The following is a 16493-nucleotide window of genomic DNA, read 5'->3' on the forward strand; positions in this document are numbered from 1 at the left end:
AGGAGTTAGATAAATAACTAGCACCAGGAAATGCTGTACAACTATTTTTAAATTAATGTTGGTGTAGAACTTAGTGCTTTTTCTTTGCCAGATACTTGTTCTGAAGGAGTCAGACTGTAAATCTACAAACCTTTAAAAAGAGGGAGGGCAATCACACCTCCACTTCTACCACTCCAATTCCTTCCATGTTTTTCATGCTTTTAAACACTCTACAAGCTTTACAAGACTTCTGTCTTACCGTTACAAAAACAAACAAACAAACAAAAAAAAAACACAACTGTTTATTTTCAAAGATACAGATTGCTATCATAAAAAAAAAAGTAAAGAAAAAGCATTTTTGATCAGTTTTGTGATTTCCTTAATATGATAGTTTAACTGTCTGGTTTAACTACTGTGATGCCTTGGTGACATTTTAACTTACACAAATGAAAAAATTTTACATTCTGGGTCATCCACGAGTCTGCACAGTATTCCTTATAGGCATGTTTCATGCAAGGCTGAGAACAAATCAGCATCCATGGTCCATTTGCATACTCAACATTTCATTTCTTCCAGCTAAATGCCACTTCCGTAGTCCCAGCAGTTTTGCCGTTGAACATTTACCGCAGATACGAATCCTTTAGTGGGAGAAACTGTATACCTTGGTAAAAAACATTTGCAAATGGAAGTCCTTTATTAAATTATAGCATAATAAAAATATATTTTGAATATAGAAGTTGTCAACTAATATATTATTTAAAATTATTAGCAATTATCACAACTCAGAGATAGTTCAGTGTTACAAAAAATCTCGGTAAATAATAAATATAAAACTATTATCTTATATATTCTCAGAGCATGATTCATTACACTTTACTAGTTTATAATTTAGGAGTATAGTCTTATGTAGGCTACATCTATAGTCAGCGTATTGAATATTGAATATTTCAATATTGAATACTGAAAGAGGGTGACGTTATCCTCCCTCAAGTAGGGAGATGTGGTGCTTGCAGGACAAGGAAACTGTAATCAGGAAATTATGAAAATGTGCTAACACCAACAGGAGATTGCATAAACCTGACAAAGAGGTGTTATCAAAATAGAGTTTGGCTGGACAATAGGACTGGAGAAAGAAGCTCAGTGGAGGAAAAATTCAGTCCAGAGTGGTTTGGATAAAAACTTAGTGGAGTAATGCCTGAGTAATTAGGACTGGGGAGCTGGAATTATATCTGGAAAGAGAATGAGATTGAAAGAGTGTTGGATTACAGTTGTGAGCCAAGATAATACAGTGATGGCTGACTGAGCAACAAGGTGAGGGCTGAGAAGTCAGAAGAAAGCAGCATGATATCTGGGCAGAGAGAGAAAAGGGGCGAGCACAACCTGTCCTAAGGGATGCAAGCATTTCCAGAACTGAAAGCTGAATCCTCCTTCTCTCTTCCAGAACATATCTGCAAAACCATCCACAAAAATGGGCTCTGTGTACATTGACAGACTAGAAATTCACTTTACAAGTGGCAAACAGATCAAGGAACCTTGTCTTTCCAGCTGATCAAAAAGAAAGTTGAAAGAACCTGAGGTCAGACAAATCCAAAGTACAGAACCATATTCAAGGTACATTTTTTAATCCTGAAAGTTAACCATTATAAATTAAAAAGAGATATGGCATTTTTTTATCATTGGGGAAGAACTTTCAAACAGAAATATCAACATTTTCCAAATTTAAAGAGAAAACAGCTCAAGGAATTCCTATGCCCTCTGCTATGTAATGATTGTAGTGTTTCCTCCTTCTCTTTTAATCTGTAATTGCCCTATCCAGACCCCCACTCTAGTCCATTTAGAAAAGAATGACTTCCTATATTACTCAATTACTTGAAGTTTTCAGTTGTACTGTTGATCCTGAGACCATCATATGCAAGAATTGTCAGAAAAAAACCTCTAAAATTTCATAAAATTGCATATATACAGTAGGCTGACACACACTTTCTAATTCATTAGTCACAAAATGATGTTATTGTCTTATCAACTTCATAGTGCTTTAAATTAAACTGATTTTTGTTAGCAATGTGGATGTACATTATACACTTACATTCCACAACATATGGAAAAATAAGTTGTTTAGGCTGAGTAGAAATAAACTACATTGATGAAAAAATCTGCACTTCGTCTATATTTCATTTTGCTTTCTTTGCAGTACAAAACAATGTGAAGTTATTTTTGTATTGCACTTTATATTGTTCTCAAGGATGGAACCAAAATGAAAAGCCATGTTTCACCTATTATTTTCAGATCTAAATACTAGAAAGTATTTTATCTAACCCAGTTGATGTACATATATAACGACGGGACGCTGGAGAGCAGCCCCGCAGAGAGGGATCTGGGGGTTGTGGTTGACAGCAAACTGAATATGAGCCAGCAGTTTGCCCTGGCAGCCAGGAGGGCCAACTGTATCCTGGGATGCATCAAGCATGGCATCTCTAGTCGGTCGAGGGAAGTGATTGTCCCGCTCTACTCTGTGCTGGTGCGGCCTCCCCTCGAGTACTGTGTGCAGTTCTGGGCACCACAGTACAAAAAGGACATTAAACTGTTGGAGAGTGCCCAGAGGAGGGTGACGAAGATGGTGAAGGGCCTAGAGGGGAAGACGTATGAGGAGCGGCTGAGGTCACTTGGCCTGCTCAGCCTGGAGAAGAGGAGGCTGAGGGGGGACCTCATCGCAGTCTATAACTTCCTCGCGAGAGGGAGTGGAGAGGCAGGTGACCTGTTCTCCGTTATCACCCGCGACAGGACCCGTGGGAACAGTGTCAAGCTGAGGCACGGGAAGTTTAGGCTAGACATCAGGAAGAGGTTCTTCACCGAGAGCGTGGTCGCACACTGGAACAGGCTCCCCAGTGAAGTAGTCACTGCACCAAGCCTGTCTGAATTTAAGAAGAGATTGGACTGTGCACTTAGACACATGGTCTAAACTTTTGGGCAGACTTGTGCGGTGCCAGGAGTTGGACTTGATGATCCTTATGGATCCCTTCCAACTCGGGATATTCTATGATTCTATGATTCTGTAAAGTATAAGATATTAAGTATAACAGCTGAAGTCTAGTCAGACATTTAGGTAGCTAAGAGAAACACATTCCAGGTCTGATAAATCAAAGGAATTCTGTACACTTAAGTTTAATTCATATAATATTCTAAACGTATCTAAAGATACATTTGCTTGCATAAACAGCTATTTTGTTAAAACAGTGTCGATATATAGGGACCATTTAACTGTTTTACTACAAGAAACTGATTTAAACTGCACAGCAATTTCTACCCATAGAGTAAATAGAAGTTTTTATCTTTAAAACATTTGGCTTTCCTACCTGTGAAGGTGATGTCTCCAGGTACACAGCAAATGTAGACAAATATAATCTCCAAAAAATATGAGTCAAGTGCTCTGGATGTTGTGAACTTCCCAATTCAAATTATTGTAATAGGTAGCACTTCATGTTTCTTTCAGATTTTAAATATTCTGAGTTTTTCTGGAGTTAGCTCTCTGCCAAGGTACTATAGAATTAACAGCAGGTAATTTTTTTTTTTTTTTGAATGTGTCTAAAGTTTTGACATGGACATATTGAAAAGAGTCCAACAGAGGGCCACCATGCTGATGAAGGGATTGGAGCACCTGTGAGGAGAAGCTGAGAGAGCTGGGACTGTTCATCCTGGAGAAGAAGAGGCTCAGGGGAGATCTTTTCAATGTTTATAAATACCTGAAGGGAGGGTGCATAGAGGACAGAGTCAGGTTCTTTGCAGTGGTACCCAGTGCCAGGTCAAGAGGTAGTGGGCACAAAGGAAAAAACAAGAGGTTCCCTCTGAACATCAGGAAGCACTTTACTGTGCAAGTGATGGAGCACTGGAATAAGTTGCCCATAGAGGTTGTGGAGTCTTCCTCCTTGGACATCTTCAAAAGCCATCTAGACATGGTCCTGGTTAACCTGTTCTAGGCATTTCCCTGCTTGAGCAGGGGTGTTGTACAAGATGGTCTCCAAAGGTGCCTTAACCATTCTGTGATTCTGTGATTCTGATGAATTTTCTTCTAAATTCAATGCTTTACAGAAATACTTCTAGATCAGCTATGGCAAAAGTTCATTCATTTCCAAGACGTAGATATCAGCCAGATAAGAGATTTTTCTTACTCCCATTCTATCCAAGTAGTTTCCTATAACTTATGTAGAGAATAAAGCTAAGTTCCTCTTTTTCTGACTGAAGCATATATTATAACCTATACAACAAGACTTGTTTTTAATAGGCTTCTCCTCTGGGTTCGTAGCAATTCCCACCAATGTCAGCAGGAGTGATGTGAACATATGGTTAGAGAAGGCCTGAGAGAAGGCAGCTAGTCTCATGCCAAATGAACAATATTTTGCACCACATTTCAAGTGTTTTGCAGATTTGGTGCTGCCAGAAATACTGTAGTAATAGCTTTGTTTGCAGTATTTTGACATTATGTGGGAGACGGCCTGGAAACTCAGGCAAGCAACTTTGCATTGCTAAAGGGTTAAACTTTGGAGGCTGAGCACGTTGCCAGGAGAAAGGTGAACTGAACTGATTTTCTCATCATCTGACATATTGCTTGAACACATGACTGTTTCACTTATCCACAGGAATCAGGATGTCTCTTTCTGTTAAGGTCTATGGGCACTAGCAAAGGGGCAAGTGACTTTTTATCAAAATAAACTGTGAATCTCCAGATGTAAGGTTGAAGTTTGTGAAAGGTCCAGGAAACCTCCTTATTTTACTTCTTTCTGTTCTTGAAAGATGAATTACATCTGAAAGTTCTCCATGATTTTCAAATATGCAGAGTACAATGTATATTAGTAGTGTTGGAGCCTTCTGTTTCTTCAACATAACAAGATTTCAGAAACACTTTGAATTGTCAGAGCGGGTTATCTGGGACATTTACTGCCCCTAATATGGGCACATTACTGAACTGGGGAAACCCAGGCCAATCATTCAGGTAGCAATTCACTGAGATAAAAAGATTAAAATGTTACTGTGAAAAAGGCACAAAAAATTGGTAAATGAAGAACATGTTTTAGGGATTCCGACATTTAACCATAGCTGTCAATTTGTGTCAACCTTAACAAAAATGTCAAAGACTTTGTGGTTTACCCATCACAGATCACCTCTTCAGATTTAAATACCATTCCTATATGGGATAATGTGGGGTTTATCCTCAAACTCCCTTGAAAAGTTTATTCAAAGGGATGGCTAATTCAATGAATGTCACACAGATAAATAAGAACCGAATTTTCCAGTTGACAGTGCAATCCTCCACAAATTGAAATAAGTACTGTTTTCTCGAGGGACTGTGAAAGTCAGTCTCTATGCCAAATATTTGATCTGTTCTGTTCTCTTGCAAGATATACACTCTGCATAAAACACTCTCTGAAATGGGGCCTGCTTGTCCAGATGAATGCATTATACCACTGTGTGGAGAAAGGCTGATCTAGAGGCAAATTACTGAGCATAATTTATTCCATATCCTTGCTGGAATAACTTGTGCTCCTGAGCCTCCTCAGAAGTGTAGTCAATAGGGAACTGTCTGCCTACATGAAGTTTCTTAATACATCTTTCAGTAAATCAGAGATTCAAATACAAAATCTAGCACTCAGGGAGATCATCTGAATCTGTGGTGCTCCCTGGAGAACTGGAGGTCTATAAACCAATGAATTGATTACAATGAAATGTAAATTCAGTATTTTCAATTCTGGAAGAAATGACAATACTCCAATATTTTTCAAGTTGTATACACCTCCCTCAGTCAAACAGTAGCACTTCTCAGCATTTACCAAGACTGTAATGTACTTTGGGAGAAAATGTAAGCGCTGATTGTCATTAAAAATATAGCTTTTATATATGTTTAAGACTGTCTTCATTTTGGGAACTGTCTCTTAGTCATAAATGCTTACAGTAATGTGCTGAGCACTTGTATGCATATATATATATATATATTTTTATTTTTTATCTGTTTACAGTGAGGAAGTTTTTGAAGATTCTTTCTAGACTCAGTGAAATATGATAAGTAGAACCCAACAGGTAGAAAGTGGTTGTTTGGTCATTAGTGTAGTCTATCGGGAAAATATAGCAGAGGGTCACAGAGCTGAAGACATCTGCAATAATTTCAAGCATCAAGACAGAAAAGAATGTTCTGGAGGTAAAGAATGGATATAATTCAGTTGCAGTCAACGGTTGGGGAAGTGGTGCTTGATTCATGCAACACTTTTTTAAAGAATCTATTTATGGATACTTTAAAATGTGTAATTTGAAATCTGGTGTTGTCCTGTTGCTGGCAAAATAAGGTTGAGTGAACTACATCAGATTGAAAGGGAGTCCTCCTCAGTGCCAGATAAACTGCTGAGATGCAGTAGTTGATCTTTCTCCCTGCATTTCTCCCCTGCTTTTTCAGTGCCAAAGTGGCATGATAGTTTCAGGTATTAGATTTGTACTTGTCAAATCAACCTTTTTACTTCAAACTTGTCTCATTCCTTCCAAAGACATTGTTCGACTTTTCTTCTTGTCATTTCCAGACTCAGATGTATATGGAGCAGCAGCACAGAAGAGCCCCTCAACTGCCCCTCATCACCATATGAAAGAGGATGGAAAGTATGTGTCTACCTTACTGATCAATGCAATGCGCGGAGAGAAGGACTGGGGTTCAGTTCGCTGTGGTGTGTCATGGTTTTTGGATCACAGACCTACACTGTCTGTGATTTCCTGGTGAAGAAGTTCACACTGACTGCAAGTCCTAGGTGTGCATCATGCAAGCATAAGGAGAGAACTGTTGTAGGACCTTATGCCCACATTACAAAAGGGTCTATATTACTTCATGCACTGCTTCATCTGTGGTTCCATCAGGAAAGAAACCAAGTTACACAAATCCATGGTACACATCTGTGTTTACTGCATAACTGCAAACACACGTATTATACTTCAAAGATCCCCAATCAATATGGTTTTGGAAGTTGTTTCATCATAGAGGATGTAATCATCATTATGAAGTGCATAACTGACACATGTATGTGATGAAAAGCTCAAAGATGAAATAATTTCACATTGCCATGGATGGCACTAAGTTACAGGCCAAGATCTTTTCTCAGATACTCCAAGGCAACACACAGTCTAGGATGTAGCCTTTAGCTATTGAATTTACTGTTTGTTTTGTTTGTTTGTTTGTTTTTGCTTGTGTGCTAGTTTTGTTTCATTTTAACACTGGAGGTAGTGAATTGAATTCTGATATGGGCTCTATAGTAATGTCTTTGGGTTGTGACACTGGGGCAAAACAAGTGTCACAAGAAAACAGAATTTTAAAGGTAGTATGTTCAGTGCACTGACTCTCTGCAGTTATGTATTCACCCTGGTATGTTCAGTACATAAAAGACATGAGTATAAAAATGTCAGAATCAGTTCCTTAATCTTGATGTAGTTTAAATATTACTTCTGGCTAAGTATTACTTCTGAACCAAACATATGACTTGAGCTTACAGACAAGAGTTTGTTCCTGAGCTGATTCATGTCAGTTTTGTACTTGTAAACATCTTTTGATTTCAGTGGCGTTAATTCATATTTTCAATATCTCAATGAGAACAGAATGTGGAGTAGAGTTTTAAAATGCCTGTTTCAGCACAGCCAGCAAACTCCCTTGGTACATGAAGGAAAATTGTTAATGTCAATATCAGAGGCAAAAAATGAAACCAGTCAGGATACAGTATGCCTTCACTGAAACTAATACAGAAATGAAATACACAGCTCCTTGAGTGAGATTATCTCCTTGAAAGAGTCAGTATTGTCAGTACATGAAGACAGTTATTGCATTGCTGTTTCCATATAATGTAGGGTGTATGAGATACACATTGCATCCAAGGGCCAAGACACTAAACTAATTTTGCTAAGATCACTTTATGTTAAATCAAAGAAAAAGGTGAATTAGAAAAAGAAGATGCAAATGATATATTTCCAATATTCTCTCTCAAAAATTTACTGAGGTTAAGAGAAAGGAAAAAATAAAAACTGGAAGGCTGATGGAAGGTTAAAATATTCACAGAACAAACTTGATTTATTCAAGCTTTTTGAAGTCCCAAGAAACATGTTTAATGGGAGCCGAAAGACCTGAAAAGAAACCTTATTGTGGTGCACAGCAAAGTAATGTGGAAAAAAAATCTCCATATTTCTTCAGCCTCTAGCTTAGCTCTCACTGTGGGGAATCTTGCTGTGAAGAGATTAATCACTGCTGCTTAATAGTATCTCTGCTGGTTGCTCCAGGATAGCAAGTAGCTACATAATGCAGTAGATGCATTCTTCTTTTAGTATGGCACCTAGTGTACTGTTAATGTGCCAAAGGGATTTCAAACTTACCATGGTGCAAAACTGACCAGCCAATGCTGGAAACATCTTGCTTGTCTCTCCAGGGGCCACAGATTCTGGGGAAAAAAAAAAAAAAAAAAAGAAAAAAAAAAGTGAAATAGTTGCCTCTCCCTAGTTTTGTTTTATGGAGGAAAAAATGAACTGCTTCCTACAAATCTAGCTAGCTACCAGGCTACTCACAGGTTTAGGTCCCAAAGTTTTCCCTTTTTCTGAAGCCAGCCCTTAAACTGAGTCTTTATTAGGGATTTTGACTTCACATCTTGATCTCACTTTTTATTTTCTGCCATTTATAGTACTTGATTTCCTAGGAGGCAGATTGGACATTTAATTTAATGCAATAATTACTGGTAATTGGTTACATGCCCCTCCCTGTCAGTCTGCTTTGTTCCCCTTCTTACTAGCACCAAAATGTTTCTAGTTCTTTTCTGTCCTTATTGGGCTAAACTATTTTCCCTCCTCTCCATTTGCAAATCTGCCTGTTTTGGCACCATTATCTCTAGTGGTTCAATGTACAATGAAGAAAAATCCAACAAAGAAGCCTTTAACAAGCTAGGTCTTGATATAATTTTCATATCATAAGATACAAAACAAGGAAACTGGTTCAAGGAAGACTACTTGGCCACAGAGACAAAAGAAGGTTTTTAGGATGGCAAAATCAACCCTTTCTTGAGTTCTTTCTGTTATTGCATCAAGACTTCAACAGCTTTATCTGAATGCTCTTCAGAGACTGTGGTTCAAAGGTTTTGGCTTTAAAGTGTTTGGACTTTTTTCCTTTGGCAAGAAAAATGGACAGGTTTATTTAAATTAAATGCTTTTCAAAGATACTTTCACAGAAGCTTTCATCTTCCTTTTTCTTTGTTTCCAATTTTCCTGAAAATAACTGCAGTGACACAAGTGCAAAGTCTTTTTGATCATTTCAGTAGTAGTGATAATGCAGCTTTGTGAACTGCAAGGCATGTTGTCTGAAAAAGCTATCTACTGCAATGAGCAGCAGAGGAAATGGAGGAGAGCAACTGGCAGTCTTTTCCCCAGATCAGCCACCCATTACAGAACTTTCTCCAGCAGGTGAGTAGAAGATTGATAAACTGTTATCTTCTGGGGACTTCCAACCATGAAAAGAATGGCTGTTGCATATGTAGGAGAGATACTTGTAGTAAAACAGATGTTTGAATTCACAGTAAAACTGAACCTGAGGAATGGCCGCTGTATTCTGATTAACAGAAAAGATGAACTACTATTTCCAGCTCCTTTTTCAACAAAACAGCATAGGAAGAGGCCAGATGAACATACACTTAAACAGCAGTACTTAACAAAGGTGAGATTTAGCTCCTGATTCAGACACTTAAATGCAGCTTTTGTCACCCAAGTGTTTTGGCTACTCTTATGTTCACTGCGGGCTCGAGAGAGTTGCTTAAACATGAGTGTATAATGCCATATGAGACTTCCTAGAGTACCCTGCCCAGCCACTAGCTGCCCTGTCCAGGGGACGTGAGTTTCCCATAGGTCCTGTGCCACATCTGCCATCCTGCTGCATATGTCTGAAACACATTAAATACATCAGAGCATCCATAATGTTGCCAGAAAACTATTTAAGCAACTGAACTGACTCCTGATGGTGTGGATTAGGTTTCAATGATTATAAAAGGAGTGTAGATGAATCTCGTATGGAGGCACCTGCATATATGTTTAGGTAAACTGAAGTGCTTCCCTGGTGGTCCATTGCTGAGTTGTTGCTTGCTAGTGGCACACAGTGCCCCGTGCCTTGTGGCTGGCTGAACATAAACAAAGGCATGACCTCTGCTCCAGACAGCTTACAGTCATAGCTTAAGACAAGGCCCAATGACAGATATACACAGTGTATGTGGAGGGTACAAGAAAAAGAAGAAAAAAAAGAAAAGGAAAAAGAAAAAAGAGAGAACACAAGTGTGGCATGGTGATTGAATAATTGCATCGCTCCCAAGGTATGTTTGTAGGCAGAGAGAACTTCAGGGAGGGATTTAGAAGAGATGGAAAAATCAGTTTTGCAGGACTGGGGGATCTTCTAAGCAGTAACATGGGAAGCTGGTGAAGTTAATCTGAGAATTTGCCTCAGTATCTGGTACTTCATGTGAGGGATCTTCTTGGTGAAAAGAAGCTCTACAGTTCATGTGACTAGAATAATGATCCTAAGGGATAAGTCAAATGTGGTTAAAATGCCAGGTAGGTATGTTATCTGCGCCAAGAATATGAGTGGAGAAAGGTTATGTTTGTTGAAATCAGAGATTAAAAAAATAGGAATAATTGAGATATGAGATGTTAAAAGACTTCACTGTGAAAGTGAGCAGAAAAGACCTTATCATCTGCTGTTCAAAAATAAAATCTCAATTATATTATTTTGGATGACAGTACCTAGGCAGAGATCCAAGCTGAAGACTTGTTTATGGGCTTGAACAGTAAGTAGGATGCTGGTGTTTTCCACAGCAATCAAGAAAGTAGCAGGGACAGTGTGGAAGAAAAAAGATTAGAGAAAAATGTAAATAATCATTTTACCTGTCTATTCAATTAATATCTAGGCCTACTTTGTAGCTTCCTGAAGCCTCAGTGTGGCATAGAGTAGGTGACAAACATTCAGAATGAGGGACCCGCCAACACTTATTCAGGTAGAAATTTCAAATATTCTGGTATATATTCCTCTACTATAAATAACTATCTGCAATTTCAGTGTCCTAATTTTGTGTTCAAGGTAACAAAAAAAAAAAAAAAAAAAAAAGAGAAAGAGAGAGGGAGAAAGAAATGCTTCAGCAAAAAAAATATACTTTTATACTTTTAGGTATTTGGGAGATTAAAATATCTTGTTGGACCACAGGCAGGGATGCAAAAGTTTAAACCTCTTTTTTCAAATATCATCTTGAAATATATATATACTTAGTTAAGTAACTGCTCACTCATTTTTTTTTAATGTTATAATTAGATATTTCATAAATTACAACAAATTAATATTGTTATTTTAAAACAGTACTTGCCCTATTCCTAACATAAAGACTTTGGAGATAATAATTTTGTTGGCATTTAAGTAAATGACATGAAGGAGAATTGCTTGGTCTTTCTTGGCTTTTTGTAGATTAGGGCAAAATTTGTGTAATTTTAATTTTGCTACATTTAATATAAGATGAACTGAGAGAAAGCGTTATTGTTTATGGCTTGTATATTTTAACTGTGTATATGCAAAACAGTGTTTCACTTTTCTGGTAGATAGCTGCTTGATTAAAAGGAACAAGTTACAGTGGTGACTGTAGACACTTTACCTTGCAAATTGTGTTTTAGAATAACTGCAACAAACAACATGTTTACAGCTAAGAGATACTTATAAAAAAACTGAAACTTTGATCATGGGGGATTTTAATTTCACAGATACTTACTGGGATAACAAGTATGCAAAACCTGTAAGGTGGGAAGCATGTTTCCAGAGGCAATGCATAATTGCTTACTTACTGAAGTCAGTTTATTGACTGAACTTCATGATCAGAGGCTCTTGGCACCCAGTGCTAGGAAATTAGCCCATCTTGATAAATAGAGCAGGGCTGATTTAGGGATCACAAATTCATGATACAAAAAAGAAATGAAGAGGAAGCAATAAAATGAGTTTTGGCTCAGTGGAAGTTTTGTAAAAAAATATAAATACTATAAGTAGTTTTGACGGAGGTAACTATATAAAGTAGGGATGTTTTTCTGGAAGATAAACATGTTTTCATTATATGTTACTATATGAACTACTTACATCTTTGCTTTAACTAGAAGAAATAGCTTGTGGTAACACAAACAACTGAATGATCTTGATGGAAATGATGCAAGATCTCATGACTGTGTGGGAAACCTGGTGCAAAAAAATGGGAATTATTTAAGAAACAGTTGGACATGCTGCAGTTACAATTCATTCAGGCTAAGTCTCAACAGGGGGAATGTAACAGAGACAATGTGCTTAAAAAGAGTGGCAATAACAACATTTTTAAATGCCTGTTTTTCAGAGCGGGAAGATTGTTATTTACAATTTTAAAATATTGCAGAAGTTAGGATAATCAGAAGAGCAATAATAGATATTGGCTATGAGGGTTACACAAAATACTTCACATATGAGTGAAGGACTTCCTCACTGATTGCATGTTTGCAGCATGCAGCAAATGAAATGGAAAGTTACTAAAAATGATAGTTGAAGTTATCCAGTTACTAAAAATGATAGTTGAAGTTATCCAGTTTAAAGGAATGAATGTGATTGATCAGGAAATAGTATGTTCATTTTACTGTTACAAACGTCTACAAATGCAACACAGTGAAGAGTTGTCCTAAGACATGTTTCTGTGTATTCTTTGGTTTAGATAAGTTGCCTCTTTGGTTTCAGGGTTGCTGCTTGTGTGATTAAGCCCAGTGAACGTTGGCCTTTAGGATTCACTGTAGTGACTATGACTGGCCAGATGGAGGAATATGGGATAGGAGCTTCATTCCAGCACGACTATGGCAGTTTTACATGATAAGGCAGTGGGTCCTGCTGTGGGTGGGGGGGTGGGGTGTTGTCTTCAGCATGTTTAGATTTGTGGTAAATGTTTAGATGTTTATGCTTTTACAATGTTCTGAGAACATAGAATTTGTCCAGGAACTCATGTAAGAATTAAGGCCTTGCACTATTTCTCTTATGATTTCAAATCAGGCTCCTGATAACACTTGTATGAAATAAAAGATATGAAGAATAATACTTTGAGAACAGCCCCAGAAAATCTTTCTTGCCCCAGAAGTCACACTGCTCGCAGTATTACCACTTAGTTAATAATGGCTTGCACAATGAGGCTAATGCATGAAGCTTCCCTAACCGTGTTCAATGTCACCAGGAACAACACAGCACCATGGCTACCTGGTTGCAAAGGGAAAAAATCAGAAAATGCAAAAATGAATTCAGTAAATATCAATAAGAAAGTGAATACACCTGTATACAGCAATCAGACTTTTAGGTCACACATGGCGGCATGGGTATCTGGCAAGCCGGTTTTTTTTCAGGATGCAGCCATCCCTTTACATATTCACTTTTCAGCTTCAATGTTTTTTTGGTCCCTGCTGTGTTTTATTTTAGCTGTAGAAATTTTTATTAGGGGTGTGAATCCCTTGACAGTCTCTGGCAATTCAGGTGTAGGTAAAATTGCATTGCAAATGCAAGTTTTTCTCTGAAAATTCCCTATAATTTATTGTACTAGGGTATCATTACCTGTAGAGTATGTGGGGGTTTGCCTGAAGCACTGGTCTTTATTCTGTTACATTCTGAACATTACATCTTAATATATATAACTCTTCTGTTGTGCATACACAGGCAAAAGACAGGACTTTCTGGTATAAGATAAGAAACTTACATTTGCATTCCCAAATGAGAGATTTCGACAACAAGGAGGAATAATGCAATCAAAGCACTCCAATGTGCAGTCAGTGTAAAGCTATCAAGTAAAATATGGTGGTGCAGTCAAGGGAAGAGATAATGCAAGTGCAAGTTGGATAAAGCTGCACTTGTAACTCTGTATGATGCAGGCTAGACTTTATGCAGACAGGTGAACTGAATATTGATCTTCCCTGTTTATGGTCAAGATGCACTTGCATTTAGTACAACTTCTTTTTCACATCACAAAAATTGCAAGTAGGAAGCTTCTTTGTGGAAAAGTAGAGGATAAATCTTTTGCTTTTTCATTTACTACGCCATTTCTAAGGACTGTCTTTGGAAATTTATACATAATTACTTGTTCTCTATTGACCTATCTCTAATTTTTACTTATCTATTAGTGCTGCTAAGTTAAAAATAATGGTATGAAAGCATTTCAGTGGAAATACTGGAATAATGGAAATACATTAAATCCAGCTGATCACCTGGATTTAATGTCAGTATTAAGGTTATGTCTGAGTATTGTGAGAGTATTTTTATTTGTGAATTAAAAAGTTGCTCCTGAGTAAGACTGTACTGACTACTCTTACAATGAGTCAAATCACTTGCATACTCTGTAGCTATGGTTATTCAAGAGATCAAAATCAGTCATCATAATTGTACCTGCCTTAAAATCAGTTAAGAACATGGAGTGTTTTTGAGTGATCTCATGCCTATTTTCTTTTCAGAATTGAAGACCACCATCAAAAAAATCAAAACATAGCTGTTTTCAGGTTTTATCTTAGCTTTCAGTGGGTTCACGTAGTACCAAACATTTGTAACAATAATAAGAAAAACTATTGTGAAAAACATTTTTACTCCCATAATAGTCAGCAGAATAGAATAACTATTCATTACTTCACATAAAGCGGTCTCCTAAGGTATTTTTTGTTGTTGTTTCTAACAAAGGATTCAGGTATGTCCATATGCTTTGCATTAAACTTCTCTTAAGATAGTAGGACTATGTTAAGGGCAAAATGATAACAGTCTTGCTGGCTCAGCCTGCTGGAGGGCTACCACAGGGCTTTAGTAAATTGCTTGCTATTGAGAAAAGTGAGGTACCAAACCCTGACAAAGAGGAAAGAGGACAAGTATATATATGCATAAGCAAATCTGACAATAGAGCAGAGCTATGTTAAGAGCACAAGGCCAAAGAGACGCAGTGATTTCATTCAGCTGGAAATCATGTCTGTTCCAATATGTATTCACTGCAGCGGATGTGGTTTAGTAAAACTTTTATTCAGTAAGGAAATCTTCATAAATACAGGCAGGCCTTCTGCATTTTACTTGAACTGCCACATAAGTGCATGTTGTTGAAACATAACTTTAAACAGCTTATGAAGACATCCCTATGAATTCAAAATTACTGTACTTGCAGAAAAAGCAACAATATCCGTCTGTAAATCCTTTAATCATAAGCATTAAAGAATAGTTCTTCAGAGAATCACAGGCTGCTGACTAAAGTTTACATTTTCTTGAGTTGCTTTTGGTGCTGCTAGCTATTTTTCTCATTCACATGATGCTGATATGATGTGACACTTGCACCTGTTGTCACCATCTTATGGTAATTAGCATAGTGCCCTAAGTAGTAGCAGGGCCATCACATCCAAACATAAGCCATTAACATATTGCAGCTGTCATCAGTAGGGAAAGCTAATGGAGTTAGTGGATTTGCACACTCCTGCATACCTTGGCTCAGCTAGCATAACTCCCCATATTGGGGTCATTGGGGATAGGAAAAAGAAATGTGGGATGTAGCCAGTCAGGAGTGAAAGAATACATTTTACTGCAGGTTTACTTTCATGTATTATGCATGTCCTTCAAGGTCACTGCATGATCATTTATAAGATTTTAATGAGATATCAAAGTGGAAAGAATGGAATGTAATTAATGTGATCATACAGAGAAGATACAGGTATAAAATAACACACATGAGGCGGTCAACAAAAAGTGGGAGCAATGAGGAAAAGAGAAGGACTATTTGGCCAGATTTCAGCCTGTGAAACAATAAGCTTTCCCCTGTACTTTCAGATGCTTAACACCCTGCCAAACAGTTCTCCCCAGCTAACAGCAAAATAATAGAGGGAATTAGAGAAAATGCATTCTGCGGCTTGTCTTTGATTACAGGCTACGTGTGCTTTCATTCTTTGCGGGAAAACGGGTGGCTTGTAGCTAAAAGTATGCCAGTCCTACAGAAACATGGCTTTGTGAGCATTTTATATTTTATTGTTTCAAGTCCTCTTGCTAACAGAGTTTCTGACAAGCCTGGATTAAACAGAAAAATAGAGACATATAAAGGAAAACCTCAGCATATTGGCATACCTTAAGTACTTTTCTAGAACCTTCTCTTTGTGAAGGTGCCTGGGCAGGTGCAGAGATTTAATAAACCCCTTTTCAGGAAGAATTCCTTGGAGGCTTTTCATAAAGTTGCTGGCTGTCCCAGACTGTTTTGGTCCCCACCATTTCTCTGGCACCCATGCCCTTCTGTCTAAAGGTTTACTTCTACATATGCAATTTATTTATTTATTTATTCTGAGAGATGACTGTAAATCAGGTTGGCAGTGTTTGGATTCAGTGCTCCTAAGCATACCTGAGTCCTCTTGCAGTCCCACTGCCTGTGTTATGCTAGCTGCAGGTGGTTCTGCTTAGGGGCTGGCATAAACGCTGATGACCAGAACGGGAGGCAAAA

General features: G+C 37.8%; 1 long non-coding RNA gene across 1 annotated transcript; it reads right to left on the bottom strand.

The window, feature by feature from the left end:
• Positions 1-278: 278 nt before the first annotated feature.
• LOC308187817 lies at positions 279-12758 on the bottom strand. Its single transcript, XR_013944944.1, has 3 exons — positions 12131-12758; positions 8365-8429; positions 279-640 (listed from the first exon to the last, which is right to left on the bottom strand). It is a non-coding gene; the product is annotated as an uncharacterized lncRNA (long non-coding RNA).
• Between the last annotated feature and the right edge of the window lie 3735 nt (positions 12759-16493).

This window comes from Anser brachyrhynchus (assembly GCF_964034855.1).
Source record: "Anser brachyrhynchus genome assembly, chromosome: 1".
Lineage (NCBI taxonomy): Eukaryota > Metazoa > Chordata > Aves > Anseriformes > Anatidae > Anser > Anser brachyrhynchus.